Source organism: Leuresthes tenuis, unplaced genomic scaffold (genome assembly GCF_036924035.1).
Source record: "Leuresthes tenuis unplaced genomic scaffold, fLeuTen1.0.hap1 SCAF_14, whole genome shotgun sequence".
NCBI classification, from domain to species: Eukaryota; Metazoa; Chordata; class Actinopteri; order Atheriniformes; family Atherinopsidae; genus Leuresthes; species Leuresthes tenuis.
Window position 1 is genome coordinate 28015836 of NW_027325368.1, and position 20956 is coordinate 28036791.

The 20956-nt window shown below is 41.7% G+C and overlaps 1 protein-coding gene across 1 annotated transcript in view; it reads right to left on the reverse strand.

The window, feature by feature from the left end:
• The window catches only part of LOC140269242 (tissue factor-like), a 111039-nt gene that overhangs the window by 48314 nt on the left and 41769 nt on the right, over positions 1 to 20956 (reverse strand). The window lies entirely within an intron of this gene.

Consider the following 20956-nt stretch of genomic DNA (forward strand, 5'->3'; position numbering starts at 1 on the left):
GTCCCATTAGCAAATTCAACAAATTTCGTGCCCAAATTCAAAACTCTCTAGCGCCACCAACATGTCAAAGTTTGAAGCCCATTCAGCTAAATAACTTTTGACTCGTTGATCCAAATTTCAAAAACAAGGTATCGTTGGAATCCTTGGATCATGACGATTCCAACGCACCCTATGACGTCATTTTCCGTCTAACTAGATTTTCCGCCATCTTGGATTTTGTTGAAAACCTTAAAAAATTTTCACAGGTCACAAATTTTGACCAATTCTCATGAAAATTGGCACAGATTATCTTTGGACCAATCCGCACAAAAGTTGCTCGTTTTTTACTTCAAATTCGACTTTGTTCACCCAGTACATCCAATCAAAGTTGACGGCGACTACGCCAAAAAGCACGTGAGACCATATCTCAGTAACCAGTTAATCTTTTGACATCAAGCTCATAACACATATTCATAACTCGATCTTGAAGAGGCCCAAGAATTTTGGAGAACTTTGACCTATAGGTGGCGCTATATTTAGCAAAAATGCATTTTTCCTCATAACTTTTGACCCTTTTGTCCAAATTTCACAAATGAGGTACCGTTGTAATCCGTGGATATAGCCGAGGTCAACGAATCCTATGACGTCATTCGCGCCATCTCGGATTGTCCGCTATTTTGAATTATGTCAAAAACCTCCAAAACACATTACAGGTCACCCAGATTGTCTGATTTCCACGGGACTTGACACATAAAATCTTCAGACGAAGCCTCACAAGAGCTATTATGTGAAATTTTTAAATTCGCTTCCGTTTGCCCGTAGCAGCCAATCGAACTCAGCAATGATGCGCCAAACAGGACGTGAGGCCATATCTCAGCAACCATTTAATCTTTTGACATCAAACTTATAACACAGACTCATGACCAAGTCTTTAAGAGGCCCAAGAAGTCTGTTGCACTTCCACCCAGTGGAGGCGCTATAAGTAGACAAACTGCATTTTGCTCATAGCTTTGGAGCCGTCTGTTCAAATTGGACAAATGAGGTACCGTTGGAATCCCTGGATGAAGACGAGTTCATTTCAAACACCAAACTTGGTCTATGGACTCATGATGCCTTCCTGAGCAGCCGCAGGCTTACCTGCTATTCTGCTAGACCCCGCCATCGCTGCTTGCAGCTATATTTATTATTATTCTTCTACTTTCCGCTGCAATTGAAGTCTATGGCAGCCCCATTAACGCAATGGTAAAAAGTTGTGAAATTTGGCACATCTAATTAGGACAGTCCCATTAGCAAATTCAACAAATTTCGTGCCCAAATTCAAAACTCTCTAGCGCCACCAACATGTCAAAGTTTGAAGCCCATTCAGCTAAATAACTTTTGACTCGTTGATCCAAATTTCAAAAACAAGGCATCGTTGGAATCCTTGGATCATGACGATTCCAACGCACCCTATGACGTCATTTTCCGTCTAACTAGATTTTCCGCCATCTTGGATTTTGTTGAAAACCTTAAAAAATTTTCACAGGTCACAAATTTTGACCAATTCTCATGAAAATTGGCACAGAGTATCTTTAGGCCAATCCGCACAAAAGTTGCTCGTTTTTTACTTCAAATTAGACTTTGTTCAACCAGTACATCCAATCAAAGTTGATGGCGACTACGCCAAAAAGCACGTGAGGCCATATCTCAGCAACAGTTTAATCTTTTGACATCAAACTCATAACACATATTCATAAGTTGATTTTGAAGAGGCCCAAGAATTTTGGAGACCTTTGACCTATAGGTGGCGCTATATTTAGAAAAAATGCATTTTTGCTCATATCTTTTGACCCGTTTGTCCAAATTTCACAAATGAAGTACCGTTGTAATCCGTGGATATAGCCGAGGTCAACGAATCCTATGACGTCATTCGCACCATCTCGGATTGTCCGCCATTTTGAATTATGTCAAAAACCTCCAAAACGCATTACAGGTCACCCAGATTGTCTGATTTCCACGGGACTTGACACATAGAATCTTCAGACCAAGCCTCACAAGAGCTATTATGTGAAATTTTTAAATTCGCTTCCGTTTGCCCGTAGCAGCCGATCAAACTCAGCAATGACGCGCCAAACAGGACGTGAGGCCATATCTCAGCAACCATTTAATCTTTTGACATCAAACTTATAACACAGACTCATGACCAAGTCTGTAAGAGGCCCAAGAAGTCTGGTGAACGTCCACCCAGAGGGGGCGCTATAAGTAGCAAACATGCATTTTGCTCATAACTTTGGAGCCGTTGGTTCAAATTGGACAAATGAGGTACCGTTGGAATCCCTGGATGAAGACGAGTTCATCTCAAACACCAAACTTGGTCTGTGTACTCATAATGCCTTCCTGAGCAGCCGCAGGCTTACCTGCTGTTCTGCTAGACCCCGTATCGCTGCTTGCAGCTATATTTATTATTAGGGGTCTAGCAGCGAAGCTGCAGAACCCTATTGTTTTAGTAGTTTTTCTTATTATTATTATTAGGGGTCTAGCAGCGAAGCTGCAGAACCCTATTGTTTTAGTAGCTTTTCTTATTAGGGGTCTAGCAGCGAAGCTGCAGAACCCTATTGTTTTAGCTGGTATTCCTATTATTATTGATCTACTTTCCGCTGCAATTGAAGTCTATGGCAGCCCCATTAACGCAATGGTAAAAAGTTGTGAAATTTGGCCCATATTTTTAGGACCATCCCATTAGCAAACTCAACAATTTTGGTGCCCAAAATCTAAACTCTCTAGCGCCCCCAACACGTCAAAGTTTGAAGCACATTCAGCTAAATAACTTTTGACTCATGTGTCCGAATTTCAAAAACAAGGTATCGTTGGAATCCTTGGATCATGACGATTCCAACGCACCCTATGACGTCATTTTCCGTCTGACTAGATTTTCCGCCATCTTGGATTTTGTTGAAAACCTTAAAAAATTTTCACAGGTCACAAATTTTGACCAATTCTCATGAAAATTGGCACAGAGTATCTTTAGACCAATCCGCACAAAAGTTGCTCGTTTTTTACTTCAAATTTGACTTTGTTCAACCAGTATATCCAATCAAAGTTGATGGCGACTACGCCAAAAAGGACGTGAGGCCATATCTCAGCAACAGTTTAATCTTTTGACATTAAACTCATAACAGATATACATAACTTGATTTTGAAGAGGCCCAAGAATTTTGGAGACCTTTGACCTATAGGTGGCGCTATATCTAGAAAAAATGCATTTTTGCTCATAACTTTACACCTGTTTGTCCAAATTTAACAAATGAGGTACCGTTGTAATCCGTGGATATATCCGAGGTCAACGAATCCTATGCCGTCATTTGCGCCATCTTGGATTGTCCACCATTTTGAATTATGTCAAAAACCTCCAAAACGCATTACAGGTCACCCAAATTGTCTGATTTCCACGGGACTTGACATATAGAATTTTAAGACCAAGCCTCACAAGAGCTATCATGTGGAATTTTTAAATTCGCTTCCGTTTGCCCGTAGCAGCCAATCAAGCTCAGCAATGACGCGCCAAACAGGACGTGAGGCCATATCTCAGCAACCATTTAATCTTTTGACATCAAACTTATAACACAGACTCATGACCAAGTCTTTAAGCGGCCCAAGAAGTCTGTTGCACTTCCACCCAGTGGAGGCGCTATAAGTAGACAAACTGCATTTTGCTCATAGCTTTGGAGCCGTTGGTTCAAATTGGACAAATGAGGTACCGTTGGAATCCCTGGATGAAAACGAGTTAATCTCAAACACCAAACTTGGTCTGTGGACTCATGATGCCCTCCTGAGCAGCCGCAGGCTTGCCTGCTATTCTGCTAGACCCCGTATCGCTGCTTGCAGCTATATTTATTCTTCTACTTTCCGCTGCAATTGAAGTCTATGGCAGCCCCATTAACGCAATGGTAAAAAGTTGTGAAATTTGGCACATCTATTTAGCACATTCCCATTAGCAAATTCAACAAATTTCGTGCCCATATTCAAAACTCTCTAGCGCCACCAACGGGTCAAAGTTTGAAGCCCATTCAGCTAAATAACTTTTGACTCGTTGATCTAAATTTCAAAAACAAGGCATCGTTGGAATCCGTGGATCATGACGAGTCCAACGCACCCTATGACGTCATTTTCCGTCTAACTAGATTTTCCGCCATCTTGGATTTTGTTGAAAACCTTAAAAAATTTTCACAGGTCACAAATTTTGACCAATTCTCATGAAAATTGGCACAGAGTATCTTTGGACCAATCCGCACAAAAGTTGCTTGTTTTTTACTTCAAATTCGACTTTGTTCACCCAGTACATCCAATCAAAGTTGACGGCGACTACGCCAAAAAGGACGTGAGGCCATATCTCAGCAACAGTTTAATCTTTTGACATCAAACTCATAACAAATATTCATAACTCGATCTTGAAGAGGCCCAAGAATTTTGGAGACCTTTGACCTATAGGTGGCGCTATATTTCGAAAAAATGCATTTTTGCTCATATCTTTGGACACGTTTGTCCAAATTTCATAAATGACGTACCATTGTAATCCGTGGATATAGCCGAGGTCAACGAATCCTATGACGTCATTCGCGCCATCTTGGATTGTCCGCCATTTTGAATTATGTCAAAAACCTTCAAAACGCATTACAGGTCACCCAGATTGTCTGATTTCCACGGGACTTGACACATAGAATCTTCAGACCAAGCCTCACAAGAGCTATCATGTGGATTTTATTATTTCGTTTCCTTTTGCCCGTAGCAGCCAATCAAACTCAGCAATGATGCGCCAAACAGGACGTGAGGCCGTATTTCAGCAACCATTTAATCTTTTGACATCAATCTTCTAATACAGACTCATGACCAAGTCTGTATGAAGCCCAAGAAGTCTGGTGCACTTCCACCCAGTGGGGGCGCTATAAGTACAAAAACTGCATTTTATTCATAGCTTTGGAGCCGTTGGTTCAAATTGGACAAATGAGTTACCGTTGGAATCCCTGGATGAAGACGAGTTCATTTCAAACACCAAACTTGGTCTATGGTCTCATGATGCCTTTCTGAGCAGCCGCAGGCTTACCTGCTGTTCTGCTAGACCCCGCCATCGCTGCTTGCAGCTATATTTAGGGGTCTAGCAGCGAAGCTGCAGAACCCTATTGTTTTAGTAGTTAGGGGTCTAGCAGCGAAGCTGCAGAACCCTATTGTTTTAGTAGTTTTTCCTATTATTAGGGGTCTAGCAGCGAAGCTGCAGAACCCTATTGTTTTAGTAGTTTTTCTTATTAGGGGTCTAGCAGCGAAGCTGCAGAACCCTATTGTTTTAGTAGCTTTTCTTATTATTCTTCTACTTTCCGCCACCATTGAAGTCTATGGCAGCCCCATTAACGCAATGGTAAAAAGTTGTGAAATTTGGCCCATATATTTAGGACAATCCCATTAGCAAATTCAACAAATTTGGTGCCCAAACTCAAAACTCTCTAGCGCCACCAACATGTCAAAGTTTGAAGCCCATTCAGCTAAGTAACTTTTGACTCGTTGATCCAAATTTCAAAAACAAGGCATCGTTGGAATCCTTGGATCATGACGATTCCAACGCACCATATGACGTCATTTTCCGTCTGACTAGATTTTCCGCCATCTTGGATTTTGTTGAAAACCTTCAAAAGGATTCTTCGTTCACACATTTTAACCGATTCTCATGAAAATTGGCACACAGTATCTTTGGACGAATCCGCACAAAAGTTAGGAAGCGGATTTTTCAATTTCGACTTTGTTCACCCACAATAACCAATCAAATTTTGCGGCGACTACGCCAAAAAGGACGTGAGGCCATATCTCAGCAACCGGTTGGTCTTATGACATCAAACTTATACCACAGACTCATAACTCGATCCCTAACAGGCCCAAGAATTGTGGCCATCTTTGACCTATAGGTGGCGCTATATTTAGCAAAAATGCATTTTTGCTCATATCTTTGGACCCGTTTGTCCACATTTCACAAATGAGGTACCGTTGTAATCCCTGGATATATCCGAGGTCAACCAATACGATGACGTCATTCGCGCCATCTTGGATTTACCGCCATTTTGAATTATGTCAAAAACCTTCAAAACGCATTACAGGTCACCCAGATTGTCTGATTTCCACGGGACTTGACATATAGAATCTTCAGACTGAGCCTCACATAAGCTTTTCAGTGATATTTTTTAATTCACTACCGTTTGCCCGTAGCAGCCAATCAAACTCAGCGATGACGCACCAAACAGGACGTGAGGCCATATCTCAGCAACCATTTGATCTTTTGACATCAAACTTCTAACACAGACTCATGACCAAGTCTTTAAGAGGCCCAAGAAGTCTGTTGCACTTCCACCCAGTGGAGGCGCTATAAGTAGACAAACTGCATTTTGCTCATAGCTTTGGAGCCGTCTGTTCAAATTGGACAAATGAGGTACCGTTGGAATCCCTGGATGAAGACCAGTTCATTTCAAACACCAAACTTGGTCTATGGACTCACGATGCCTTCCTGAGCAGCCGCAGGCTTACCTGCTATTCTGCTAGACCCCGCCATCGCTGCTTGCAGCTATATTTAGGGGTCTAGCAGCGAAGCTGCAGAACCCTATTGTTTTAGTAGTTTTTCCTATTATTATTATTATTAGGGGTCTAGCAGCGAAGCTGCAGAACCCTATTGTTTTACTAGCTTTTCCTATTATTATTATTATTATTAGGGGTCTAGCAGCGAAGCTGCAGAACCCTATTGTTTTAGCTGTTTTTCTTATTATTATTCTTCTACTTTCCGCTGCAATTGAAGTCTATGGCAGCCCCATTAACGCAATGGTAAAAAGTTGTGAAATTTGGCCCATATCTTCAGGAACATCCCATTAGCAAATTCAACAAATTTCGTGCCCAAATTCTAAACTCTCTAGCGCCACCAACGGGTCAAAGTTTGAAGCCCATTCAGCTAAATAACTTTTGACTCGTTGATCCAAATTTCAAAAACAACATATCGCTGGAATCCTTGGATCATGACGAGTCCAACGCACCCTATGACGTCATTTTCCGTCTAACTAGATTTTCCGCCATCTTGGATTTTGTTGAAAACCTTCAAAAAGTTTCACAGGTCACAAATTTTAACCAATTCTCATGAAAATTGGCACACAGTATCTTTGGACGAATCCGCACAAAGGATACGAAGCGGATTTTTCAATTTCGACTTTGTTCACCCAATACAACCAATCAAAGTTAACGGCGACAACGCCAAAAAGGACGTGAGGCCATATCTCAGCAACAGTTTATTCTTTTGACATCAAACTTATGACACAGACTCATAACTCGATCTTGAAGAGGCCCAAGAATTCTGGAGACCTTTGACCTATAGGTGGCGCTATATTTAGCAAAAATGCATTTTTGGTCATATCTTTGGACCCGTTTGTCCAAATTTCACAAATCAGGTATTGTTGTAATCCCTGGATATAGCCGAGGTCAAGCAACCCTATGACGTCATTCGCGCCATCTTGGATTGTCCGCCATTTTGAATTCTATCAAAAACCTTCAAAACACATTACAGGTCACCCAGATTGTCTGATTTCCACGGGACTTGACACATAGCTTGGTCAGACCAAGCCTCACAAGAGCTATCATGTGGAATTTTTTATTTCGTTTCCCTTTGCCCGTAGCAGCCAATCAAACTCAGCGATGACGCGCCAAACACGACGTGAGGCCATATCTCAGCAACCATTTAATCTTTTGACATCAAACTTCTAATACAGACTCATGACCAAGTCTGTATGAAGCCCAAGAAGTCAGGTGCACTTCCACACAGTGGGGGCGCTGTAAGTACAAAAACTGCATTTTGCTCATAGCTTTGGAGCCGTTGGTTCAAATTGGACAAATGAGGTACCGTTGGAATCCCTGGATGAAGACGAGTTCATCTGAAATACCAAACTTGGTCTGTGGACTCATGATGCCTTCCTGAGCAGCCGCAGGCTTACCTGCTATTCTGCTAGACCCCGTATCGCTGCTTGCAGCTATATTTAGGGGTCTAGCAGCGAAGCTGCAGAACCCTATTGTTTTAGTAGTTTTTCTTATTATTATTATTCTTCTACTTTCCGCCACCATTGAAGTCTATGGCAGCCCCATTAACGCAATGGTAAAAAGTTGTGAAATTTGGCACATCTAATTAGGACAGTCCCATTAGCAAATTCAACAAATTTCGTGCCCAAATTCAAAACTCTCTAGCGCCACCAACATGTCAAAGTTTGAAGCCCATTCAGCTAAATAACTTTTGACTCGTTGATCCAAATTTAAAAAACAAGGCATCGTTGGAATCCTTGGATCATGACGATTCCAACGCACCCTATGACGTCCTTTTCCGTCTGACTAGATTTTCCGCCATCTTGGATTTTGTTGAAAACCTTCAAAAGGATTCTTCGTTCACACATTTTGACCGATTCTCATGAAAATTAGCACAGAGTATCTTAAGACAAATCCGCACAAAAGTTAGGAAGCGGATTTTTCAATTTCGACTTTGTTCACCCATTATAACCAATCAAAGTTGGCGGCGACTACGCCAAAAAGGACGTGAGGCCATATCTCACCAACCAGTTGGTCTATTGACATCAAACTTATATCACAGACTCATAACTCAATCCCTAACAGGCCCAAGAATTGTGGCTATCTTTGACCTATAGGTGGCGCTATATTTAGCAAAAATGCATTTTTGAGCATATCTTTGGACCCGTTTGTCCAAATTTCACATATGAGATACCGCTGTAATCCGTGGATATATCCGAGGTCAATCAATCCTATGACGTCATGTGCGCCATCTTTATTTGTCCGCCATTTTGAATTATATCAAAAACCTTCAAAACGCATTACAGGTCACCCAGATTGTCTGATTTCCACGGGACTTGACATATAGAATTTTCAGACTGAGCCCCATATGAGCATTCAAGTGGTATTTTTTAATTCGCTACCGTTTGCCCGTAGCAGCCAATCAAACTCAGCGATGACGCGCCAAACAGGACGTGAGGCCATATCTCAGCAACCATTTGATCTTTTGACATCAAACTTATAACACAGACTCATGACCAAGTCTTTAAGAGGCCCAAGAAGTCTGGTGAACGTCCACCCAGTGGGGGCGCTATAAGTAGAAAAACTGCATTTTGCTCATAGCTTTGGAGCCGTCTGTTCAAATTGGACAAATGAGGTACCGTTGGAATCCCTGGATGAAGACGAGTTCACCTCAAACACAAAACTTGGTCTATGGACTCATGATGCCTTCCTGAGCAGCCGCAGGCTTACCTGCTGTTCTGCTAGACCCCGCCATCGCTGCTTGCAGCTATATTTATTATTCTTCTACTTTCCGCCACCATTGAAGTCTATGGCAGCCCCATTAACGCAATGGTAAAAAGTTGTGAAATTTGGCACATCTATTTAGGACAGTCCCATTAGCAAATTCAACAAATTTGGAACCCAAATTCAAAACTCTCTAGCGCCACCAACATGTCAAAGTTTGAAGCACATTCAGCTAAATAACTTTTGACTCGTTGGTCCAAATTTCAAAAACAAGGTATCGTTGGAATCCTTGGATCATGACGAGTTCAACGCACCCTATGACGTCATTTTCCGTCTGACTAGATTTTCCGCCATCTTGGATTTTGTTGAAAACCTTCAAAAGGAAACTTCGTTCACAAATTTTAACCGATTCTCATGAAAATTAGCAGAGAGTATCTTTGGACGAATCCGCACAAAAGTTAGGAAGCGGATTTTTCAATTTCGACTTTGTTCACCCACAATAACCAATCAAAGTTGGCGGCGACTACGCCAAAAAGGACGTGAGGCCATATCTCAGCAACCAATTGGTCTATTGACATCAAACTTATATCACAGACTCATAACTCAATCCCTAACAGGCCCAAGAATTGTGGTTATCTTTGACCTATAGGTGGCGCTATATTTAGCAAAAATGCATTTTTGAGCATATCTTTGGACCCGTTTGTCCAAATCTCACATATGAGGTACCGCTGTAATCCCTGGATATATCCAAGGTCAACCAATCCTATGACGTCATGTGCACCATCTTTAATTGTCCGCCATTTTGAATTATATCAATAACCTTCAAAACGCATTACAGGTCACCCAGATTGTCTGATTTCCACGGGACTTGACATATAGAATTTTCAGACTAAGCCTCACAAGAGCTTTCAAGTGGTATTTTTTAATTCGCTACCGTTTGCCCGTAGCAGCCAATCAAACTCAGCGATGACGCGCCAAACAGGACGTGAGGCCATATCTCAGCAACCATTTGCTCTTCTGACATCAAACTTCTAACACAGACTCATGACCAAGTCTGTAAGAAGCCCAAGAAGTCTGGTGAACGTCCACCCAGTGGGGGCGCTATAAGTACAAAAACTGCATTTTGCTCATAGCTTTGGAGCCGTTGGTTCAAATTGGACAAATGAGGTACCGTTGGAATCCCTGGATGAAGACGAGTTCATTTCAAACACCAAACTTGGTCTATGGACTCATGATGCCTTCCTGAGCAGCCGCAGGCTTACCTGCTATTCTGCTAGACCCCGCCATCGCTGCTTGCAGCTATATTTATTCTTCTACTTTCCGCCACCATTGAAGTCTATGGCAGCCCCATTAACGCAATGGTAAAAAGTTGTGAAATTTGGCCCATATCTTTAGGACAATCCCATTAGCAAATTCAACAAATTTGGTGACCAAACTCAAAACTCTCTAGCGCCACCAACATGTCAAAGTTTGAAGCCCATTCAGCTAAATAACTTTTGACTCGTTGATCCAAATTTAAAAAACAAGGCATCGTTGGAATCCTTGGATCATGACGATTCCAACGCACCCTATGACGTCATTTTCCGTCTGACTAGATTTTCCGCCATCTTGGATTTTGTTGAAAACCTTCAAAAGGATTCTTCGTTCACACATTTTAACCGATTCTCATGAAAATTGGCACACAGTATCTTTGGACGAATCCGCACAAAAGTTAGGAAGCGGATTTTTCAATTTCGACTTTGTTCACCCACAATAACCAATCAAATTTGGCGGCGACTACGCCAAAAAGGACGTGAGGCCATATCTCAGCAACCAGTTGGTCTATTGACATCAAACTTATATCACAGACTCATAACTCAATCCCTAACTGGCCCAAGAATTGTGGCTATCTTTGACCTATAGGTGGCGCTATATTTAGCAAAAATGCATTTTTGAGCATATCTTTGGACCCGTTTGTCCAAATTTCACATATGAGGTACCGCTGTAATCCCTGGATATATCCGAGGTCAACCAATCCTATGACGTCATTCGCGCCATCTTTAATTGTCCGCCATTTTGAATTATGTCAAAAACATTCAAAACGCATTACAGGTCACCCAGATTGTCTGATCTCCACGGGACTTGACATATAGAATCTTCAGACCATGCCCCACAAGAGCTATAATGTGAAATGTTTTTATTCACTTCCGTTTGCCCGTAGCAGCTAATCAAACTCAGCAATGACGCGCCAAACAGGACGTGAGGCCATATCTCAGCAACCATTTGATCTTTTGACATCAAACTTCTAACACAGACTCATGACCAAGTCTTTAAGAGGCCCAAGAAGTCTGTTGCACTTCCACCCAGTGGAGGCGCTATAAGTAGACAAACTGCATTTTGCTCATAGCTTTGGAGCCGTCTGTTCAAATTGGACAAATGAGGTACCGTTGGAATCCCTGGATGAAGACGAGTTCATTTCAAACACCAAACTTGGTCTATGGACTCATGATGCCTTCCTGAGCAGCCGCAGGCTTACCTGCTATTCTGCTAGACCCCGCCATCGCTGCTTGCAGCTATATTTAGGGGTCTAGCAGCGAAGCTGCAGAACCCTATTGTTTTAGTAGTTTTTCTTATTATTATTCTTCTACTTTCCGCCACCATTGAAGTCTATGGCAGCCCCATTAACGCAATGGTAAAAAGTTGTGAAATTTGGCACATCTATTTAGCACATTCCCATTAGCAAATTCAACAAATTTCGTGCCCAAATTCAAAACTCTCTAGCGCCACCAACATGTCAAAGTTTCAAGCTCATTCAGCTAAATAACTTTTGACTTGTTGATCCAAATTTCAAAAACAAGGCATCGTTGGAATCCTTGGATTATGACGAGTCCAACGCACCCTATGACGTCATTTTCCGTCTGACTAGATTTTCCGCCATCTTGGATTTTGTTGAAAACCTTAAAAAATTTTCACAGGTCACAAATTTTGACCAAATCTCATGAAAATTGGCACATAGTATCTTTAGACCAATCCGCACAAAAGTTAGGAGATGGATTTTTCAATTTCGACTTTGTTATTTAGCTACATCAATTCAAAGTTGGCGGCGACTACGCCAAAAAGGACGTGAGGCCATATCTCAGCAACAGTTTAATCTTTTGACATCAAACTTATAACAGATATTCATAACTCAATCCCAAACAGTCCCAAGAATTATAGTGATCTTTGACCTATAGGGGGCGCTATATTTAGCAAAAATGCATTTTTGCTCATAACTTTCGACCCGTTTGTCCAAATTTCACATATGAGGTACCGTTGTAATCCCTGAATATATCCGAGGTCAATCAATACTATGACGTCATGTGCGCCATCTTTAATTGTCTGCCATTTTGAATTATATCAAAAACATTCAAAACACATTACAGGTCACCCAGATTGTCTGATTTCCACGGGACTTGACATATAGAATGTTCAGACCAAGCCTCACAAGAGCTATCATGAGGAATTTTTTATTTTGTTTCCCTTTGCCCGTAGCAGCCAATCAAACTCAGCGATGACGCGCTAAACAGGACGTGAGGCCATATCTTAGCAACCATTTGATCTTTTGACATCAAACTTCTAACACAGACTCATGACCAAGTCTGTAAGAGGCCCAAGAAGTCTGGTGAACGTCCACCCAGAGGGGGCGCTATAAGTAGAAAAACTGCATTTTGCTCATAGCTTTGGAGCCGTTGGTTCAAATTGGACAAATGAGATACCGTTGGAATCCCTGGATGAAGACGAGTTCATCTCAATAACCAAACTTGGTCTATGGACTCATGATGCCGTCCTGAGCAGCCGCAGGCTTACCTGCTATTCTGCTAGACCCCGTATCGCTGCTTGCAGCTATATTTATTATTGATCTACTTTCCGCTGCAATTGAAGTCTATGGCAGCCCCATTAACGCAATGGTAAAAAGTTGTGAAATTTGGCACATCTAATTAGGACAGTCCCATTAGCAAATTCAACAAATTTCGTGCCCAAATTCAAAACTCTCTAGCGCCACCAACATGTCAAAGTTTGAAGGCCATTCAGCTAAATAACTTTTGACTCGTTGATCCAAATTTCAAAAACAACGTATCGCTGGAATCCTTGGATCATGACGAGTCCAACGCACCCTATGACGTCATTTTCCGTCTGACTAGATTTTCCGCCATCTTGGATTTTGTTGAAAACCTTCAAAAAGTTTCACAGGTCACAAATTTTGACCAATTCTCATGAAAATTGGCACACAGTATCTTTGGACGAATCCGCACAAAGGATACGAAGCGGATTTTTCAATTTCGACTTTGTTCACCCATTACAACCAATCAAATTTAACGGCGACAACGCCAAAAAGGACGTGAGGCCATATCTCAGCAACCAGTTGGTCTTTTGACATCAAACTTATGACACTGACTCATAACTCGATCCTTAACAGGCCTAAGAATTTTAGTGATCTTTGACATATAGGTGGCGCTATATTTAGCAAAAATGCATTTTTGCTCATAACTTTACACCTGTTTGTCCAAATTTCACAAATCAGGTTCCGTTGGATTCCCTGGATATAGCCGAGGTCAATCAATCTCATGACGTCATGCGCGCCATCTTGGATTGTCCGCCATTTTGAATTATATCAAAAACCTTCAAAACACATTACAGGTCACCCAGATTGTCTGCTTTCCACGGGACTTGACATATAGAATGTTCAGACCAAGCCTCACAAGAGCTATCATGTTGATTCTTTTATTTCGTTATCGTTTGCCCGTAGCAGCCAATCAAATTCAGCAATGATGCGCCAAACAGGACGTGAGGCCGTATCTCAGCAACCATTTGCTCTTTTGACATCAAACTTCTAACACAGACTCATGATCAAGTCTCTAAGAGGCCCAAGAAGTCTGATGAACGTCCACCCAGAGGGGGCGCTATAAGTAGCAAACATGCATTTTGCTCATAACTTTGGAGCCGTTGGTTCAAATTGGACAAATGAGGTACCGTTGGAATCCCTGGATGAAGACGAGTTCATCTCAAACGCCAAACTTGGTGTGTGGACTCATGATGCCTTCCTGAGCAGCCGCAGGCTTACCTGCTGTTCTGCTAGACCCCGCCATCGCTGCTTGCAGCTATATTTATTAGGGGTCTAGCAGCGAAGCTGCAGAACCCTATTGTTTTAGTAGCTTTTCTTATTATTCTTCTACTTTCCGCTGCAATTGAAGTCTATGGCAGCCCCATTAACGCAATGGTAAAAAGTTGTGAAATTTGGCCCATATTTTTAGGACCATGCCATTAGCAAATTCAACAAATTTCGTGCCCAAATTCAAAACTCTCTAGCGCCACCAACATGTCAAAGTTTGAAGCCCATTCAGCTAAATAACTTTTGACTCGTTGGTCCAAATTTCAAAAACAAGGTATCGTTGGAATCCTTGGATCATGACGATTCCAACGCACCCTATGACGTCATTTTCCGTCTGACTAGATTTTCCGCCATCTTGGATTTTGTTGAAAACCTTCAAAAAGTTTCACAGGTCACAAATTTTGACCAATTCTCATGAAAATTGGCACACAGTATCTTTGGACGAATCCGCACAAAGGATACGAAACGGATTTTTCAATTTCGACTTTGTTCACCCAATACAACCAATCAAAGTTAACGGCGACAACGCCAAAAAGGACGTGAGGCCATATCTCAGCAACCGGTTGGTCTTTTGACATTAAACTTATGACACTGACTCATAACTCGATCCTTAACAGGCCTAAGAATTTTAGTGATCTTTGACCTATAGGTGGCGCTATATTTCGCAAATATGCATTTTTGCTCATAACTTTACACCTGTTTGTCCAAATATCACAAATGAGGTACCGTTGGAGTCCCTGGATATAGCCGAGGTCAATCAATCTCATGACGTCATGCGCGCCATCTTGGATTGTCCGCCATTGTGAATTCCATCAAAATCCTTCAAAACGCATTACAGGTCACCCAGATTGTCTGATTTCCACGGGACTTGACATATAGAATCTTCAGACTGAGCCTCACATGAGCTTTCAAGTGGTATTTTTTAATTCGCTACCGTTTGCCCGTAGCAGCCAATCAAACTCAGCGATGACGCGCCAAACAGGATGTGAGGCCATATCTCAGCAACCATTTAATCTTTTGACATCAAACTTATAACACAGACTCATGACCAAGTCTTTAAGAGGCCCAAGAAGTCTGGTGAACGTCCACCCAGTGGGGGCGCTATAAGTAGAAAAACTGCATTTTGCTCATAGCTTTGGAGCCGTTGGTTCAAATTGGACAAATGAGGTACCGTTGGAATCCCTGGATGAAGACGAGTTCATTTCAAACACCAAACTTGGTCTATGGACTCATGATGCCTTCCTGAGCAGCCGCAGGCTTACCTGCTATTCTGCTAGACCCCGTATCGCTGCTTGCAGCTATATTTAGGGATCTAGCAGCGAAGCTGCAGAACCCTATTGTTTTAGTAGCTTTTCCTATTATTATTAGGGGTCTAGCAGCGAAGCTGCAGAACCCTATTGTTTTAGCTGTTTTTCTTATTATTAGGGGTCTAGCAGCGAAGCTGCAGAACCCTATTGTTTTAGTAGTTTTTCTTATTAGGGGTCTAGCAGCGAAGCTGCAGAACCCTATTGTTTTAGTAGCTTTTCCTATTATTATTATTATTATTGATCTACTTTCCGCTGCAATTGAAGTCTATGGCAGCCCCATTAACGCAATGGTAAAAAGTTGTGAAATTTGGCACATCTAATTAGGACAGCCCCATTAGCAAATTCAACAAATTTCGTGCCCAAATTCAAAACTCTCTAGCGCCACCAACGGGTCAAAGTTTGAAGCCCATTCAGCTAAATAACTTTTGACTCGTTGATCCAAATTTCAAAAACAAGGCATCGTTGGAATCCTTTGATCATGACGATTCCAACGCACCCTATGACGTCATTTTCCGTCTGACTAGATTTTCCGCCATCTTGGATTTTGTTGAAAACCTTAAAAAATTTTCACAGGTCACAAATTTTGACCAATTCTCATGAAAATTGGCACAGAGTATCTTTAGACCAATCCGCACAAAAGTTGCTCGTTTTTTACTTCAAATTCGACTTTGTTCAACCAGTATATCCAATCAAAGTTGATGGCGACTACGCCAAAAAGGACGTGAGGCCATATCTCAGCAACAATTTTAACTTTTAACATCAAAGTCATAACACATATTCATAACTCGATTTTGAAGAGGCCCAAGAATTTTGGTGATCTTTGACCTATAGGTGGCGCTATATTTAGAAAGAATGCATTTTTGCTCATATCTTTGGACCCGTTTGTCCAAATTTCACAAATGAGGTACCGTTGTAATCCGTGGTTATAGCCGAGGTCAACGAATCCTATGACGTCATTCGCGCCATCTTGGATTGTCCGCCATTTTGAATTATGTCAAAAACCTTCAAAACGCATTACAGGTCACCCAGATTGTCTGATCTCCACGGGACTTGACATATAGAATCTTCAGACCATGCCCCACAAGAGCTATCATGTGAAATTTTTATATTCACTTCCGTTTGCCCGTAGCAGCTAATCAAACTCAGCAATGACGCGCCAAACAGGACGTGAGGCCATATCTCAGCAACCATTTGATCTTTTGACATCAAACTTCTAACACAGACTCATGACCAAGTCTGTAAGAGGCCCAAGAAGTCTGGGGAACTTCCACCCAGAGGGGGCGCTATAAGTAGAAAAACTGCATTTTGCTCATAGCTTTGGAGCCGTTGGTTCAAATTGGACAAATGAGGTACCGTTGGAATCCCTGGATGAAGACTAGTTCATCTCAAACACAAAACTTGGTCTATGGACTCATGATGCCTTCCTGAGCAGCCGCAGGCTTACCTGCTGTTCTGCTAGACCCCGCCATCGCTGCTCGCAGCTATATTTATTATTCTTCTACTTTCCGCCACCATTGAAGTCTATGGCAGCCCCATTAACGCAATGGTAAAAAGTTGTGAAATTTGGCACATCTATTTAGCACATTCCCATTAGCAAATTCAACAAATTTCGTGCCCAAATTCAAAACTCTCTAGCGCCACCAACATGTCAAAGTTTCAAGCTCATTCAGCTAAATAACTTTTGACTCGTTGATCCAAATTTAAAAAACAAGGCATCGTTGGAATCCTTGGATTATGACGAGTCCAACCTACCCTATGACGTCATTTTCCGTCTGACTAGATTTTCCGCCATCTTGGATTTTGTTGAAAACCTTAAAAAATTTTCACAGGTCAGACATTTTGACCAAATCTCATGAAAATTGGCACATAGTATCTTTGAACCAATCCGCACAAAAGTTAGGAGATGGATTTTTCAATTTCGACTTTGTTATTTAGCTACATCAATTCAAAGTTGGCGGCGACAACGCCAAAAAGGACGTGAGGCCATATCTCAGCAAACGTTTAATCTTTTGACATCAAACTTATAACACATATTCATAACTCAATCCCAAATAGTCCCAAGAATTATAGTGATCTTTGACCCATAGGGGGCGCTATATTTAGCAAAAATGCATTTTTGCTCATAACTTTGGACCCGTTTGTCCAAATTTCACATATGATGTACCGTTGTAATCCCTGAATATATCCGAGGTCAACCAATACTATGACGTCATGTGCGCCATCTTTAATTGTCTGCCATTTTGAATTATATCAAAAACATTCAAAACGCATTACAGGTCACCCAGATTGTCTGATTTCCACGGGACTTGACATATAGAATGTTCAGACCAAGCCTCACAAGAGCTATCATGAGGAATTTTTTATTTTGTTTCCCTTTGCCCGTAGCAGCCAATCAAACTCAGCGATGACGCGCCAAACAGGACGTGAGGCCATATCTCAGCAACCATTTGCTCTTTTGACATCAAACTTCTAACACAGACTCATGACCAAGTCTTTAAGAGGCCCAAGAAGTCTGGTGAACGTCCACCCAGTGGGGGCGCTATAAGTAGAAAAACTGCATTTTGCTCATAGCTTTGGAGCCGTTGGTTCAAATTGGACAAATGAGGTACCGTTGGAATCCCTGGATGAAGACGAGTTCATTTCAAACACCAAACTTGGTCTATGGACTCATGATGCCTTCCTGAGCAGCCGCAGGCTTACCTGCTATTCTGCTAGACCCCGTATCGCTGCTTGCAGCTATATTTATTAGGGGTCTAGCAGCGAAGCTGCAGAACCCTATTGTTTTAGTAGCTTTTCTTATTATTATTATTATTATTATTCTTCTACTTTCCGCTGCAATTGAAGTCTATGGCAGCCCCATTAACGCAATGGTAAAAAGTTGTGAAATTTGGCACATCTATTTAGCACATTCCCATTAGCAAATTCAACAAATTTCGTGCCCAAATTCAAAACTCTCTAGCGCCACCAACACGTCAAAGTTTGAAGCCCATTCAGCTAAATAACTTTTGACTCGTTGATCCAAATTTCAAAAACAAGGTATCGTTGGAATCCTTGGATCATGACGAGTCCAACGCACCCTATGACGTCATTTTCCGTCTAACTAGATTTTCCGCCATCTTGGATTTTGTTGAAAACCTTCAAAAAGTTTCACAGGTCACAAATTTTGACCAATTCTCATGAAAATTGGCACACAGTATCTTTGGACGAATCCGCACAAAGGATACGAAGCGGATTTTTCAATTTCGACTTTGTTCACCCATTACAACCAATCAAAGTTAACGGCGACAACGCCAAAAAATACGTGAGGCCATATCTCAGCAACCGGTTGGTCTTTTGACATCAAACTTATACCACAGACTCATAACTCAATTCCGAAGAGGCCCAAGATTTATAGTGATATTTGACTTATAGGGGGCGCTATTTTTAGCAAAAATGCATTTTTCCTCATATCTTTTGACCCGTTTGTCCAAATTTCACAAATGAGGTACCGTTGTAATCCGTGGATATAGCCGAGGTCAACGAATCCTATGACGTCATTCGCGCCATCTCGGATTGTCCGCCATTTTGAATTATGTCAAAAACCTCCAAAACGCATTACAGGTCACCCAGATTGTCTGATTTCCACGGGACTTGACATATAGAATCTTCAGACCAAGCCTCACAAGAGCTATCATGTGGAATCTTTTATTTCGTTTCCCTTTGCCCGTAGCAGCCAATCAAACTCAGCAATGACGCGCCAAACACGACGTGAGGCCATATCTCAGCAACCATTTAATCTTTTGACATCAAACTTATAACACAGACTCATGACCAAGTCTTTAAGAGGCCCAAGAAGTCTGTTGCACTTCCACCCAGTGGGGGCGCTATAAGTAGAAAAACTGCATTTTGCTCATAGCTTTGGAGCCGTTGGTTCAAATTGGACAAATGAGGTACCGTTGGAATCCCTGGATGAAGACGAGTTCATTTCAAACACCAAATTTGGTCTATGGACTCATGATGCCTTCCTGAGCAACCGCAGGCTTACCTGCTATTCTGCTAGACCCCGTATCGCTGCTTGCAGCTATATTTAGGGGTCTAGCAGCGAAGCTGCAGAACCCTATTGTTTTAGCTGTTTTTCTTATTAGGGGTCTAGCAGCGTAGCTGCAGAACCCTATTGTTTTACTAGCTTTTCCTATTATTAGGGGTCTAGCAGCGAAGCTGCAGAACCCTATTGTTTTAGTAGCTTTTCTTATTATTATTATTATTATTCTTCTACTTTCCGCTGCAATTGAAGTCTATGGCAGCCCCATTAACGCAATGGTAAAAAGTTTTTAAATTTGGCACATCTAATTAGGACAGTCCCATTAGCAAATTCAACAAATTTCGTGCCCAAATTCTAAACTCTCTAGCGCCACCAACACGTCAAAGTTTGAAGCCCATTCAGCTAAATAACTTTTGACTCGTTGATCCAAATTTCAAAAACAAGACATCGTTGGAATCCTTGGATCATGACGAGTCCAACGCACCCTATGACGTCATTTTCCGTCTAACTAGATTTTCCGCCATCTTGGATTTTGTTGAAAACCTTCAAAAAGTTTCACAGGTCACAAATTTTGACCAATTCTCATGAAAATTGGCACACAGTATCTTTGGACGAATCTGCACAAAGGATACGAAGCGGATTTTTCAATTTTGACTTTGTTCACCCAATACAACCAATCAAAGTTAACGGCGACAATGCCAAAAAGGACGTGAGGCCATATCTCAGCAACCGGTTGGTCTTTTGACATTAAACTTATGACACTGACTCATAACTCGATCCTTAACAGGCCTAACAATTTTAGTGATCTTTGACCTATAGGTGGTGCTATATTTAGCAAATATGCATTTTTGCTCATAACTTTACACCTGTTTGTCCAAATATCACAAATGAGGTACCATTGGAGTCCCTGGATATAGCCGAGGTCAATCAATCTCATGACGTCATGCGCGCCATCTTGGATTGTCCGCCATTGTGAATTCCATCAAAATCCTTCAAAACGCATTACAGGTCACCCAGATTGTCTGATTTCTACGGGACTTGACATATAGAATCTTCAGACTGAGCCTCACATGAGCTTTCAAGTGGTATTTTTTAATTCGCTACCGTTTGCCCGTAGCAGCCAATCAAACTCAGCGATGACGCGCCAAACAGGACGTGAGGCCATATCTCAGCAACCATTTAATCTTTTGACATCAAACTTATAACACAGACTCATGACCAAGTCTT